General features: G+C 40.4%; 1 protein-coding gene across 3 annotated transcripts in view; it reads right to left on the bottom strand.

The window, feature by feature from the left end:
* The window catches only part of SCML4 (Scm polycomb group protein like 4), a 79,725-nt gene that overhangs the window by 55,716 nt on the left and 9,483 nt on the right, over positions 1-14,526 (bottom strand). Inside the window, exon 2 of one of the 3 annotated variants that reach the window (XM_081904663.1) lies at positions 10,666-10,738. The exons of the other annotated variants lie outside the window; for them this stretch is intronic. The gene's annotated coding sequence lies outside the window, so the exon portion shown is untranslated. The remainder of the gene's footprint in view (positions 1-10,665; positions 10,739-14,526) is intronic. 3 annotated transcript variants of the gene reach the window in all.

Raw genomic sequence — 14,526 nt, 5'->3', positions numbered from 1 at the left:
CTGCCTACTAGAGGACTAACAAAATTGAGGGGGAAATCTTCCACTGCTGTTCACACATACTATTGTTTACTTCTTAAGTAATCAGTGAAGTGTCTGGGGCTATGCAAGCTGAACCAGTTCTTGGAATATCCCAGGCCATCACTCAGATGTATTTATTATATTGGCATTTGCTCTTCCATGTCTTTTTCTTCCACCACCTCACAACTGGGAGTTTTTTTAAAAAAACAATTAACCAGCAAGTAAATATAGCTTGTCACCCAGTGAGTTTCAAGGCTAATGGGGATTTTGAACCCAAGACTGACTGAGGTAAAAGGCAAATATTCTTGGTGGAATCCAGCATAGCAGTGGCGTAGTGTGGGTTGTCAGCACCCGGGGCAAGGCAAGTAATTTGCGCCCCCTAACCCATGGATTTGCGCCCCCTAACCCGCGGATTTGCGCCCCCTAACCCCCAGATGTTGCGCCGGGTGCGGCCACCCCCCACTGCACCCCCCCACGCTACGCCACTGCAGCATAGCAATCAGATAGCAATCAGATAAACATTCTGTCAGGGAAAGAATTTCCACTTGTGCCACAAAATATTCTTCCCCTCTCCTCCTCCTGAGTGTCCCTAAATCTGTTCCAGGGGCTCCCCCAACCCTCTAGAATGGTTTTGGGGAGGGTGCAGGGCACCCACGTTCAGAGGTAAGGAGGAAAGTCATGTTACACAAACAGAATTCCTTATGCTGATAGCAGAATACCACCCACTGACTACTATGCAATTTTGGCTCTCTTGTGATATTTGTCACATTATCTAAGAGCTGAACTTGCAAGAGTACATATTTAATAGTGCATATATTAAATTAATATATTAATGTATTTAAATTAATACACATATTAAATATATTAAGAATGCATATATTAAAAAATGTGTTTCTTTCCATTTCTAGCCTATGTTGACAGTATTTTAGGTCTGTGGTGGAGGAACATGCATTGATTGCAAGATGATTGCAAGTTCCCTGAACCAATTGCTGGATACAGAATTATTAGCTTATGATCACTAGACTTATTTTAAGAGTTCAATGGTAAATATTTAATAAGTATTCAATAAGTACTTTGAGGGAAAGTAACAAATGCAGATTTCAGTATTTAAATAATATTTAATGGAGATAATATGCTTCAGTACTCTGAATACATCTTCCAGAGGATTTTCCAGAGGAGTTTGGCGAGATTCCCCCCCCCCTTTTTTTTTCAGTGGACTGTTAAATGGACATTTTCGCATCACCCAAAATGAGAAAATGCTTCGTCAAAAAAAAAAAAAAAAAGACAAAGGAGGATCCAGATTTGCATAAAATTCATATGTATAGATGCAAGTTTAGAAATAATTACTATAATTTAAATAGAAATACAATGTGAGCAGGTCACCTGCATGCCTGCTCAGTCTGCTACCCAAAGCCTCACCGTAGACTGGCAACTTCAAGGTCTCTCCTGGGCTCCATTTTTATAGCTCATAATCTTTAAACCAGACTTGGATCAGACAGCTTGTTTAACAGACACTCTAAATCCCGTTTAGGGAACACATACCCTATCGCGATAGATAGATAGATAGATAGATAGATAGATAGATAGATAGATAGATAGACAGACAGACAGACAGACAGACAGACAGACAGACAGACACCTGTAAGACTGTTGAAGGCAGTGTCAAAAGATTTCTGAGTTATTGTTCTCACTGGCTGTGCACATACTACCAGCTTAAAATGCAGCCAGGACATTCTGTCTCTCAATTCTTTTTTCTTTTCTTTTTTCTCATATGTCATGTATTTTGTGTTTTTATACTATAAACTGTCCTTGATCTTTGGATGAAGGGCAGTACGTAAATTTAATTTATTTTAAAAAATGAAATTCAGATTGAAGCTGTTTTGCAGAAAAACACAAAAATGCAGTATTTCATATGAGACAACAGATGTGGATTGTGTACACCACTGCTCAAACCAGTGGCCAGTGTTTCAATCTTCTCTTAATTTACAGTCTGCCTGAAGCATATGGTTAATATGTTTCTGCCCCCTTATGTAAAAAAGAAAAGAAGAAAAGAGGAACTCTAAGTTCCACTAAGAATGCATTAGCAGGGTTAAACCTTGCCCTGGAGAAATGGCTATATATTTATAATTATTTAAGTTTATTTCTGCAATTTATATAACTGCTTGATGTACAACAAAAACTCTCAGTGCAATAAAAATGAAAGTCAGTAAAAATCATGAAATCAAATTTAAGCAAGATGCTTGCTGGAATAAAAAAAAATACATTAAAAATGTATTCAGTAGGTAAGCAGCTCTTCTATATAAAGATGCACAAACAGGAGAGGTCCTGACCAAGGAAACGACTGATTACAGCTTGCTTACTTCAGGGCTGACAGCTGGGATAAATATCCCATCCAATGAACAGATGAGCTGACTTCAAGCGCAGGCTACAGAGCCTGTACTTTTCTGAGAGGAGTAAAACAGAAACCATTTACTTATGATATCTGAGTACTTACTTTTAATGAGATGACATTGAAATAAATGTGCTGCCCTGAACATTCCAAAGCGGAAACTCTTCTTTTAAACTTTAAGCTTAATTGATCCTGTGCCATGAGAAATCTTATTGAAATCGAGGGGTTTGTGCTGTTAAGCTCCTTATCATGTACTCAATCAAGTGGCCGCGAGGACAAATGACTTTATTACTAATCAAAAAGGAAGATGTCTGTGTAATTTTACAAATTGCCCTGTTATGAGCACCATTCTGCCATTCATTTTGCTCAAGAAGAGACTCTCCTGCTGAAACGGAATCAGATTTGCAAGTTACCATTTTAAGCAAGAGATGCCCTAAGAGCTTCTCTGCACTCCAATCTAAGATCAGCAAATCATAGACCGGTGCTTCTTGAATGAACGCCACAATGCTGCAGGATGGCTATTCAAGGAAACAATGGCCAATGATGACATCTGACGGTCGAAATCTACATGTTGAAATTTGGATAGAAATCCTAGTTCTGTCTGACATATTTAGCAGAAACATTACAGATTCCAACATAAAAATTGATTTATGTCCTGGGCTTATACGGGGCATAGAATGGTAAAGCGTAAAGAAGATGTTCTGAGCCAGGATAGGAAGGAGAGTAGCGAGCTGGCTGGGCTGATAAGATTTCTTGTCCAAAACATCTGGTGGGCACCAAGTTGGCAATTGCTTCCATGGTGGTTTGATAGTGATTGACAGAGGGCTATCTGAAGGGATGTGAAATACATTCTTAGAACTATTATTCATTTAGCAGGAGGTTAACTACAAGGAAATAGCTCTCACCACCACTTCTTGAGCTGTATCTTCATTTTATTTTGTCTTCATCACCTGCCACAGAAGCTGTCTCCCTGCTCCCTTCAGTCCCTACAATGCACCTGTCCTGCACCATTCAAGTTAAAGGACAGGTTGCCACAAAAGCGAAGAGTGGATCAAATTCCAAGAACACAGCTGATCCCCCCCAAACGGGTTATAGGATTCACTGTCTGAATCATATTTATATGCAGTCATATTTATAACCCGAAATTGTTCGTTAAACCTCTCTTCTCCCTTTCTCCTCCCTCATGCAGTTTATCATTCCCCCATGCAGCAAAGATTTCTTAGCTCTTTTATCACCCTCAAGAAGGTTGGAGGAAAGATTTTAATCAAATTCTCATACGTCATTCGGACACCCTCTCCAAAAAGAAAGCAAGGCAGAAGCCTGCAGAACCAGTGGCTTTGTGTGTCATCTGGATGAATTTTATACCATCCATTTTATTTGCATGATAGAATTCCTATTTATTTTTTAAATCCCTTATAGAGTATTTTTATTGACTTCATGCTTCTCGATGTGCTACCTGACTCTATAATGCCACACATTCACTTCACGCTCTGCCTTTCTGTCCAGTGCCAGCAGAATAGGCTGAATGCTACTAATGCATCTGAAACAAATAAGCAGTAATTTGGATTATCAAATGCTGCAGATGAACTACAAGGGATGATTGCCCTTCCCATGATGATATAGTATTTCCTTGTAAACTTCCTAGAGGTATTTGGTTGGCTTGTGGAGATTCTAGTCTAGTGCTGAACAAGCAATTAAACATTAAACCCAGATGTGGAGGCAGTACAGCTCCAGTATGTGTGTGTATCTGTGTGTGAAAGATAGCACATCCCTTGCTTGAAGGTGGGAAAATTAAGGGCTCCATCACTTCCTGGAGCCTGTGATCTGGGCTCTAAGACTTCCTGTTGCCGTAACCTGCTGTGAAGAGCCTGTGATATAAAGCGGGCAGGTAGACAAAGGCTTGAAACAAAGGTTGCTAGCCAGAGGGTAGGTAGATCAAGGTGGCTCTCAGCATGGTAAGGAAGAAATATTTTAAGCCTGAAAGAAGGGCAAACAAGAAAGCTGCTACTCAAGAGCAAGATTCTTCTGAAAGTCTAGTAGGGAAAGGGACTGTTTAAGTTCAAGGTCTGCATTTTAATCTACTTTTGGTTTTTGCTCGGTTGGGGAATTTGCTGGATTTCTCAATTATGTTTTCCTTAAAATTATCTCTTTCTCATTTTAGTAAACTTTTTCTACTATTGTAAACACCCTTATGCCTAGACGCCATAACCTTCTCTACTTTGCAAACTTCAGGCAGACCCCAGGAAAGTGGTTGTTGATTGATAAAGGACAGCCTGATAAGGCTCATCTTCCCCTTTATCTTGTAGCATCAAGTTCTTGGAAGAGGCAAGGTGGGCTGAACAGAAGGGCCCACCCTGCATTTCCAGGAGTGCCTTACCCTCAGCCAGCATGTGACCCAGGGTGGGTGGGAGGTGACCATCACTGAGGCAGAAGATCATGGGTGCAACTTTCAAATTCTACCTAGCCAGGTGCAGTCAGAGGACTGTACCCTGGAATTTGCTGCTAGATTGCAAGAAATATTGGCACAGAATTATTGGATCGCATGGCATAGCTGATTGGGCAACAAACTGTCTTGAGCCAATGAGAGTTGCATCCCTGGATTTTTAGGCAAATTTGCATCCACATCAGAACAAAGTATAGATAGCCATATTGGTCTATAAAAATCTACAGTATAGCAATGTTTTTATTAGGAACAATCATAAAACTTACTATTTCATGCTATTTTGCTTGGTCCCCTAGTAAAGGTCTTGTCCTACTGTGCATTCAGCATCAGAGTACGGTAATTAAAGGCCAGGATCTCAAAACCAATGTTAAAGATGCCAAGGATTTGGGTACGACCAACTGTAATGTTTCCTTCATTGAAAAGCAGGTCCCCATCCAACATCTGAATGTGGCTGTTTGCTAACTCAACCACCAAAGCTCATTAGGTTCATGGAACTAGTTGCACAGTCCTTTGGATCCCAGACATAGTTAGCCTGCAATCCTATGCACACTTTTCTGGGAGTGAGCCCCATTGAAAACAATGGGAATTAATTCAGAGTAACACCTAGGATTGCAGTGTTAGTCTACATAAATGGTTTTCTTCAGAGATTACTTTGATAAATTAATTTAAAATGCATACAAAGTTTGGATTTTGTACATTTTCTATGACAAAATTAAAGTCACCACAGCTCCTGTTGTAAAAAGCAGATAGTGCCCATAGCTCTTCTTTTCACTTGGATCAAAACACTTTATCAGAATAACTGTTCCGTTACTGGACTTGGGGGTGGGGGGGAGAGGCATAGGCAATGCTTTTCTGAACTAGAAGGGAAGGAGCAGCAGTAGTTTTTTTTTTTTTTTTAATCTCATAAAGTTGAACCAGAAAACTTAATCAAACCCTGCTTGACCTTGAAAACAAGATTAAGTGTTTAATCTAATCTGGAAACCCAATGCTCTGAAGAAACATTGCTGGAACTGGAGACGCTTAAATCAACCTTTGATAAAATAGTAACCCAGAGGGCAGCTTCCTCTTCATTCTTTGTCTGACCAATATAAGCTCTCTTGATTAGTTAGAAGCCTGACCACATACTGATCTGCTTGACAGAAAAATAAAATGGAGGTCGGGGGGAAACCACCATTCCATTTTGCTTTTCAATCCATGCAACATGTTTTGTTGCTCCCAGACCCAGGAATCAAGACACCTGTATTTAAATAAGAATTTAATTGAGTTGCTGATCTACAAAAGTCCTTGGTTATCCACCCAACTCTTCAACTGTAAAAGTGGTACCTACTGAAGAATGCTTGGGTAACTTAACCCTGGTTCCAAGCCTTGATGAGAGCTGTACACTGCTTGTAGCCAGCCAAACCTATCACTATCACTGTTACTTCTGTGTATATATACGCACACACACACACTGCCCTTCATCTGTAAATCTCAGGGCAGTTCACAACATTGATTCCCCACTCCCTCACCATAGTTTTGCCCTGTTGTAATTTTTTAATTTTCTCTTTAGAAGGCTCTTCCAGATTAAGTTTAGAAACACCCTTGCCAACTGCTAATTCAGATCACAGAGCAAAAGATTCCTACTTTAGGGAATCTCCCGGACACATCTGGAATACTGCAGCTGGAAGATGTATCCAGCTGGAAATCGCAAAAAAGGTCTGGGAAAATCCGGACGTATGACAACCCATGTTGCCAGTTATTGCGAATTTGCAAAAAAAAAGCTCAACATGGCAACCATACCTACTTAGTCCTGAAACAACAAGCTGGACCCACACTGCCAGGATCTGGCAGGAAGGGTAGTTTACCATCCATCTGCTGGAAATGGACAGGCAGACCTTAAAAGCCTTTCCCATTCATTCATTTTATCTATATGCCACATTTTTTTTATTTTAAAAAAAACCATGCTCAAAGTGGCTTACGACAGAAACTAGATGCATTTCAAACAAATATAAAAACATACCAAGAAACTGCATTCCAATATTACAAATATAACAAGATCACTTAAACAGCATGCAGCATTTGATAACAAAAACAACAAGGGAGCATCACAGTTCCACCTTGGTCCTAGGAACACTCCTCCCATGATGTTGCTCATGTGACTTCTTCCCATGTGACTTCTTATTGGATGCACGTCCAGGGCTGCATCTGCTTTTAAAGTAACACTTCCACATTTGGATGGCCATCTGTCACAGATGCTTTTGTTGAGATTCTTGCATCGCAGGGGGTTAGACTAGATGGCCCTTGACATCCCTTCCAACTATGCAATTCTATCTACAAATTTTGCCATAGGAGGCAAAAGGCTGCACTGCTGCCACCCCACCCATCCAATTGTGAACTCCAGGCATCTAGAGTCTAGTATTTAATTTATAACCTGCACTTTTGTAAAATATATCAAAGCATCTGAGGGAGGTGCTGGAAGTTTTAAGTAAGAAAAATGCAAAATAGTCACCCAAACTATCAGTGCAAAAAAATCCGCTTCTTTCCTTATGCTTTTCTCTATGTGCCAAAACTCCCTCCCTATCCTTATGCCTTTCTATATATGCCAAAAGAACATTCCCTCAATTTTTTGGACACTGCCCCTACATGTGAACTGGCATTTTGGTTAAGACCAGTGCTTTGGGGGGGGGGAACGACGCAGGGGTAAGCATACCCCTAAACATTTTGTGAATCTATGTTTGGCCTCATTGAGGGGCAGTATTTCAATATTAGTAGGAAAATGAGAGTATCCCTAAACATTTTTTTAGAAAAAAGCACTGGTTAAGACTGTACATATATATCTCTATATAGGCAGCTATCACAGAAGGAAGAAGAAAGACCATTTAATTAGTGTCAGTAAAGCCAAGGGCAATGTGTTTAGGGGCTGACCTAGCACAAGCACAGATCATGAAAGTGAGGCAGATGAGAAGCCACAAGTGCATTAGCAGTTGCAGAATAATGTAATGAGAAAATGTTTATGGACTTGTGGAATGGTGCATAACTGCACTGGGAATTAATGTTTACCATGGAAAGGAAGATGCACAATTCCACTCAAATTTGGTCCTTTTTCAGACATGCTGTGCCTTCGGCCATCTGTTTCAGCTCCTATTCCAGCCTAGATTTTATTTCTCCTGCTTTGCTGGGTAAGAAATATGCTTCCTATATGTACTGTTTATAATGGGCAGATGAAGATGGGCTTTCTGCCTTTAAAGCAACACAAGTTTTGAAGGGGGAAATTGTTTGGTTTTACAACTGCTTTCACAAACATGTTAGATTCTTCTTCATCCACCCATTCACATGTAGCCTAGAAACCTCATGAGTTATACCTGGCCTTGCCTTATACATCAGAGCCACTTCTTTCCAGCCCATCAAAAGCCTATATTCCCCCTGCTCCACTTCTCTCCCAGATTCTATATGTACCCTCCTGTTTACATAAGCCAACAGAGTCCACAATAGCAAGGAGTGTGTGACCCTGCTCCTTGGTTTCAGACAGCAGAGGTTATGAATGTGTGATGCACACCTGAGGAAACTCTAACCCTTGGTTATTTGCAGGTATATTACTCTCCCTCAGCTTGTGGGTTTTTGCTCTCCCTTGTACACCTTCCCTGACTCAAGAAGCATAACTTGAAGACCTTTATGTTCATTGGATATGTGGGCATTCCACAGCGAATTATGTAATTCAATGAGTCCTGCATTTAAAAAAAACAAAAACCCCACTTCGAAACCTTCAGTCATATTCAGTATGCTTTTATTCAGGTGAATGGCTCCATTAACATCACTGGGATAGGTCATTTTAGTCAGAAGGCAGCCATCATGATGAATTAAGATGTGTCCCATTGTGTGACTGCTTAGTCCATAACTGACCTCTGCAGCTGAAGCACAACCCTTGCCCATGGTAACTTGCCATCTGACCCCTACATCTTAGCATCATTCAGGAACATACTGGGGAGGCGGGGATTACAAACTGCAATACTGAATGATGGCAAGGATAAAGGGAGGGCTCCTTAGAGCATACCTGAAACAAAGATTTGCCTTAATCTAAAACCTGAAAAATCTGAATGCAAACTTTGGGAAATGGCTCCTGCCCTCCTTCTTTCCTTCACCCTACAATTCAGCTAACATGATCTTACAATGCTCCACTGTTACGAAAAGAGAAAGGGTGCAACAGGAAGTGAGGCGTCAGGAGGAACCACTCAGAGTCCTCATTTAACTGCATTATTCTTGAAAAGCACAGTTGTGTCTGTCTCAGCTGGCATAAACCAGCGGGTGAACCCTACCTTTTTCAAGGTAGATTTATTACAATCCCATGTAGAATAGAGGCCCATATTTAAAAGCCTGAGATGTTCTCAAGCTAAAAATGAACTCAAATAGAATTAAATGCTTACACTTTGGCAAATTACTGGCTAAGAATCTTACGAAAACAATTATGATTTTAGGAAGAACATAGAAACTGTGTTCTCCTGGTATCTTTGATCCCTCTAGCTCAATGCTATCTAAACTGACAGGCAGTAATTTCTCAGGGTTTCAGACAGGGGTCTTTCTTAGCCCGACCTGGGGAGGCCAGGTCCAAAAGAACACAGGGCTCCTCCACCAGACCAGTAACGTTTGGCTCATCTCCAAATTTGTCTTCTCCTGCTGTTCACTACAAGATCTCTGTAGTACTTGAGTTTGCTTTTCTCTTCCTCCCTCTCATCCTCCTTTTTTGTGTCTTGTCTTTTAGCCACATGTCAGGGACTATCTTCTGCATAGGAGCCATCTCCTAGGGGCCCCTTAAAATATTTGAGGGGGCTGCCCCCGCCCCAGGTTGATGGGTATTGCTATTCAAATGGTGTGCGTGCACTACGTCTTGTGATCAGTTATGCAGGGTGGAGCTTACCTGCCCCCCTCCCAATATTTTATTCAAGTTGGCACCCCTTATCTTCTGTCTGCATTTGTAAGCTACTCTGGGAACCCCCCTTTTTTTTGGCTGAAAGCAGGATAAAAATGCCACATGATGATGACAATGATGATATAGAGAGTGAAGTTCATCAGGTGTGGCTTGTCAACTTGGAGATGGCTCCTTCTGCATGGAAAACATCTTACCTACCGCTGAGCCACAGTCCTTTCCTAAACATATTGACTCTGGTGTTTCAGTAGGAAAACTTGGGTGTAGTTCAAAAGGAAAAGATGGAAGATGGGCTAGATTAGTTTCAATGTTCATTCAGAAATAAACAGATAGCTTAATCAGGGAAGCATGACATTTCACTGCGTGCGGTTTTGGTTTTCCATTCAAGCTGGTTACAAAATTAAATATTTTAAAAGGATATTTATTTGACTGCCTCAATTAGCTCTGTCAGGAACACACACTGTTTTATTTTGTCTGGATGACAGTGTACCAATAGTCATTTCTACATTTGCAGAAATGTCTGTCAGGCCCATGGTATTTCAGTGGGTCGGCTGTTAGTATTTGACCACTTCTACTGTGAACAACGTTGTAGTGCAGCCTGTTTCATAATTTACTGATGGCACAGAGTAGTTGTTGATAAGCCTTATTAGAATTCATTCATGCTTTTCAAGAACCAAAGCTAACTTTCACTTTGAAATTCTAAAAGTTCTGTGCTGGCATTCTTGCTACACAGGAAAATGCTGATGAAAACAATGGCTGCTGAAATGGCAATTATTTGCTGAGTTGTTCACAACCAGATGTGATGAGGACATCTCCAGTAGATGTTACCTACTGAGCACTTGATGAAACATCTGTGTGACGCGACATTTATTACACTGCTTACTGGTTCACTGTAAGGGCAAACTGGGTTCTTACCTTCATAAGGGCACAGTACCTTCAGTATCCAACAGACAGGAGTGCTTTGTTCAGCAGGCCAGCAAATCTGCTGCTGTTGAAACAAATAAGAGGACAGCACAATGCACATTTGATGCAAGAAGTATAGATTCCCTGGGAATCTTGTACTTCAGAACATCAAAATCTTGCAAACACTCTCTCTCTCTCTCTCTCTCTCTAACATATTATACAAATGATGAATTATGCAAAATGGTTTGATTTGTTTTTGTTTTAATTACCAGTGTATTTTTTTAATAAAAAAACTTTTAGTCTCATATACCTCCTAGCACTATTCATACCAAATAAAGTAGAATAATAAACAGCATTTCTATTTCAGCTTGTCTGTTCCTTAATATAAGAGAGAGATATTTCTATGCCCTTTGGAAGCTGGCTGATGAATGATGAAAGAGGCATAAAGAGAATAGCACTGGATTTCAGAATTAAGTTACCAAAGCTAATAGTCAAATAAGAATCCATGTTGCATGGAAAAGATGGGCAGAGATGTGAGAAGCTGGGGAGAGTGAACCGTATGGATTTTTTGGCAATTGTTTTACTAGTTAAGATTAGGGATGTGAGAGAAATCCAAGTCAGTTTACACTTAAAAGTGATCTTATCTAATTCAAACTTTCCAGACTATCCATGAAGCATAGCCATAATTTGAAATTTGCACTTTCCCAAATCTTGGAGTGCAGTTCTCCAGCCTAATGTGTACAGAAATGCATTTAATAGGATAAACTGTGCATATAAAGGAATATATTGGTGAAAACGACATACAAAAACACATTATATTAGGGGAAATTGCTTTTGCAAAAATGCATCCATTAGGAGAGATTTGCACTAAAAGGCTGAAGTTTCATGAGGACTTTTTTAAAAAATCCTGAAATGATGTGGAAATATGAAGAACCAAGCATAAGACTGGAAAAATAAGAAACAGAGAAAAATCAAAATAGACATGTTTGCCCAGTTAAGAATGAGAAAATCTCTTCCCTTTGCAATAATAAATATGAGAGGATAACCAATGTGAATTATCTTTTCCGAATGCTCTGGCAAATAAGTAGAGTCTTTTAAAAATGAAACAAGGATTAAAGGCCTGACATACTGATGTTAATTGAAGCACTGCTGAACGGACGTGCTTTTTAGCAGTGACAAATAATTTAGTCTTCTTGCTGGCTCCATACAGCTTGTTGGCTCCGTATGACTCTTCTAACTATGTATAAATTACTGGCTAAAGCTACAGAGTTCTATATATCCCCCCCTCCCATTTTGCAATAGTCTTCAAATTGAGCAGCTTTGGCTAACGAGGATTCATGTATGGCACCCACAGAAGGCAAATTTAATATAGGCACTCTGAATACCTGCCTTTGCACAAATGTTACTGTCTGTACAATTCGTGTCAATAATAATAAAAAGCTAATTCTAAAACACCTGTTAAAAACCCTGTTGACACTAATTCCATGTCCAGCTGCTTGCTCAATGCAAGCACAACTTCATCCTAAGCCTTCAGGGGGGGGGGGACAGAAAAGGTACTGCTCTCTAGCAGGTCTTTCTCAGATGGTGGAAACTGGGCTAGCTTCATTTAAATTAAGCCACTTGTGCCATGCATGAATTGGATCCCAGCTGAGGACCAGTTTACTGCACATGTTTGGTATAGCTACTCAATGGACAAGGTGCCTAGAAGATAAATTACCTGAGAAGAAGCCGCAGGGAATAGGAAGACTGACTTTGAGGAACAATGTTTAAGGCTGCAGTCCAGTGTATGCTTACTTGAGGTAATACTCTCCTCATTTAATTCCAATTCAAGAGCCAACTTTGCCTCTGCCTTGCCCATCCCTCTCTGCCTCCTGGTAAGTAGCAGTGACTTATTTGACTGGCCTGGTCTGCATATGCAGCAGAATTAGGTGGGTATGAAGTTATAGGTTGAGCAGTCTTACCTCAGGTTGTAAGCAAACAATCACTTTTTTAAAAAAATGTTTCCTTAGCAAAAATAAAGAAAATGGAAAGAGAGCAGAGAAGGGAGTACTGTAGTTATACTGGAATAATTCTTCCTGATGACCTAAAATTTACCTGTAAGGAGATTTTTTTTGGGGGGTGTCACAGGTGGGAACCTTCAAAAGTTTCACATGCACACAGAGAGAGACTCATACCGCCTTCAGCCTGAAATGCATAGTTCCCTTCACCACCGTAAGGGGAAAGCCAAGCCCCAAATTTCATAAAAACATAGCAGAAGAGAAGCAGTATGTCTTTCATTATCCTTAACACAATAAGGCATTAACTTACCTGTCTGTAATCTATTTTTAAACCTTCTATGCCTACAAGAGATCCATGTTGAAACACACCAATGTGAGGAAACCAATTATCCACCAATACTGACTGCGCTGCTAAAGAAAATGATGCCTTTTGAAATACTATTTTTGCTAATGTAGGTGGACAATAAAAAGGAGAGCAAACTCTCAGGAATCAGCAGGAGTTTGAAATGTAGACAATTTGCTTTAATAGCAGTGTCCTCTTGGGGATACGTTCGAAGATCTCTGATCCTCCTGTCATTGATGTCTAGGAAGCATTTCCTATGGAAATTGAATTTTTTAAAAAAAGACCAAGCCCAATGGGGGAAATGTTGGACTAGATGTAAACCTGTGACAAGCTCCACGGCTTTGATTATACAGAGACCACAGGAATTTTTGAAATATGGTTCTTTCATTGTGCCAGCCATGCACTCCAAAACAGACACACACACCCCCCAAAAAAAATACTAAGGGACACCCAGTTTTCCTTTATATCATCCTATAGGGTCACACTCAAACTCTGAATTCAATAACCAGAGCAAAATCTCTCTGCAAAACATTTTCTCTCCAGTATAGCTGACACCCAGTTAGTGAACAGGCATAGGACTGAGCTGTAAGTCCTACAGATGTCAGTGGTTCTTTCTTCCAATTGTGCATAGGACTGTAGCCTTGGGAAGGAGCACCAATTGAGCCCATGTTCAATTCAGTGGACTTGTAAATGAGTTAAAATGAAGGGTAAAATGTTCACTATACACAGCGAGCTGTTCAAAGGCTATTTAAGCTTGTTTGGCATAGCAGTGCAAGAAAGTGGCGCACAGCTTTCTCAAGGACGTTTTCAAGGTCACAGAGCAACGCAGAAGCAGCCTTAAGGTTAGCATCCTTACCCATTGCTTCGTTACCTGTCCAAGGTCTTGCCTATTACACAACACAGCCCTGCCTTTCAGGCGATAGTGCTGAGGTTTGGTTTTGCCTCAAAAGAGTAGCGTGGCAATTAATACATTTTTGTCACTTTGAAAAGACATTGGGTTAACTCAGATGCAATCAAACTTACTGCCAAAGGGGAAAACAAATAAGGTAAACACCAAAGCCACTTGCTACAAATACATGACACACCCTATCGAGCATGAGAATTCTCCTGAAACAACCATTTGCAATTGCCTTTATGAGAGGGGAAGGGAAGGGTCTCTGAACGCAGCATGGAAGCTTGGATTGACAAACCAACTTTTTGCACATCCATCAACTGGCTGATTCATGAAGCATTTCTGACTAGAAGGGACCACACAATGGTTCTTGCGATCACGCTGAAAGTTGCGAGAAATCAAATTTAATTTGCATTACAATGCACCGTTTTAAAAATTGCATTACAAAGTAGTCCTCTCACAGGACTCCCGTGACTTCCTTTCCACTTATTTGAAAAGCAGACAGCAGACAGTGAATTTAAGCAGAATTTAAGAGGCACCACATTCATTTTTATCCTAAAATGAAGCCAGGACTCATGAAGTAAACACAAACTAGGGGGGGGAGGTCAATATTGTGCAGACATCATAAAATTACATCCCAC

The sequence above is a fragment of the Podarcis melisellensis genome (genome assembly GCF_964234715.1).
Source record: "Podarcis melisellensis genome assembly, chromosome: 3".
Taxonomy (NCBI): domain Eukaryota; kingdom Metazoa; phylum Chordata; class Lepidosauria; order Squamata; family Lacertidae; genus Podarcis; species Podarcis melisellensis.
This window is presented reverse-complemented; position numbering and strand designations above follow the sequence as displayed.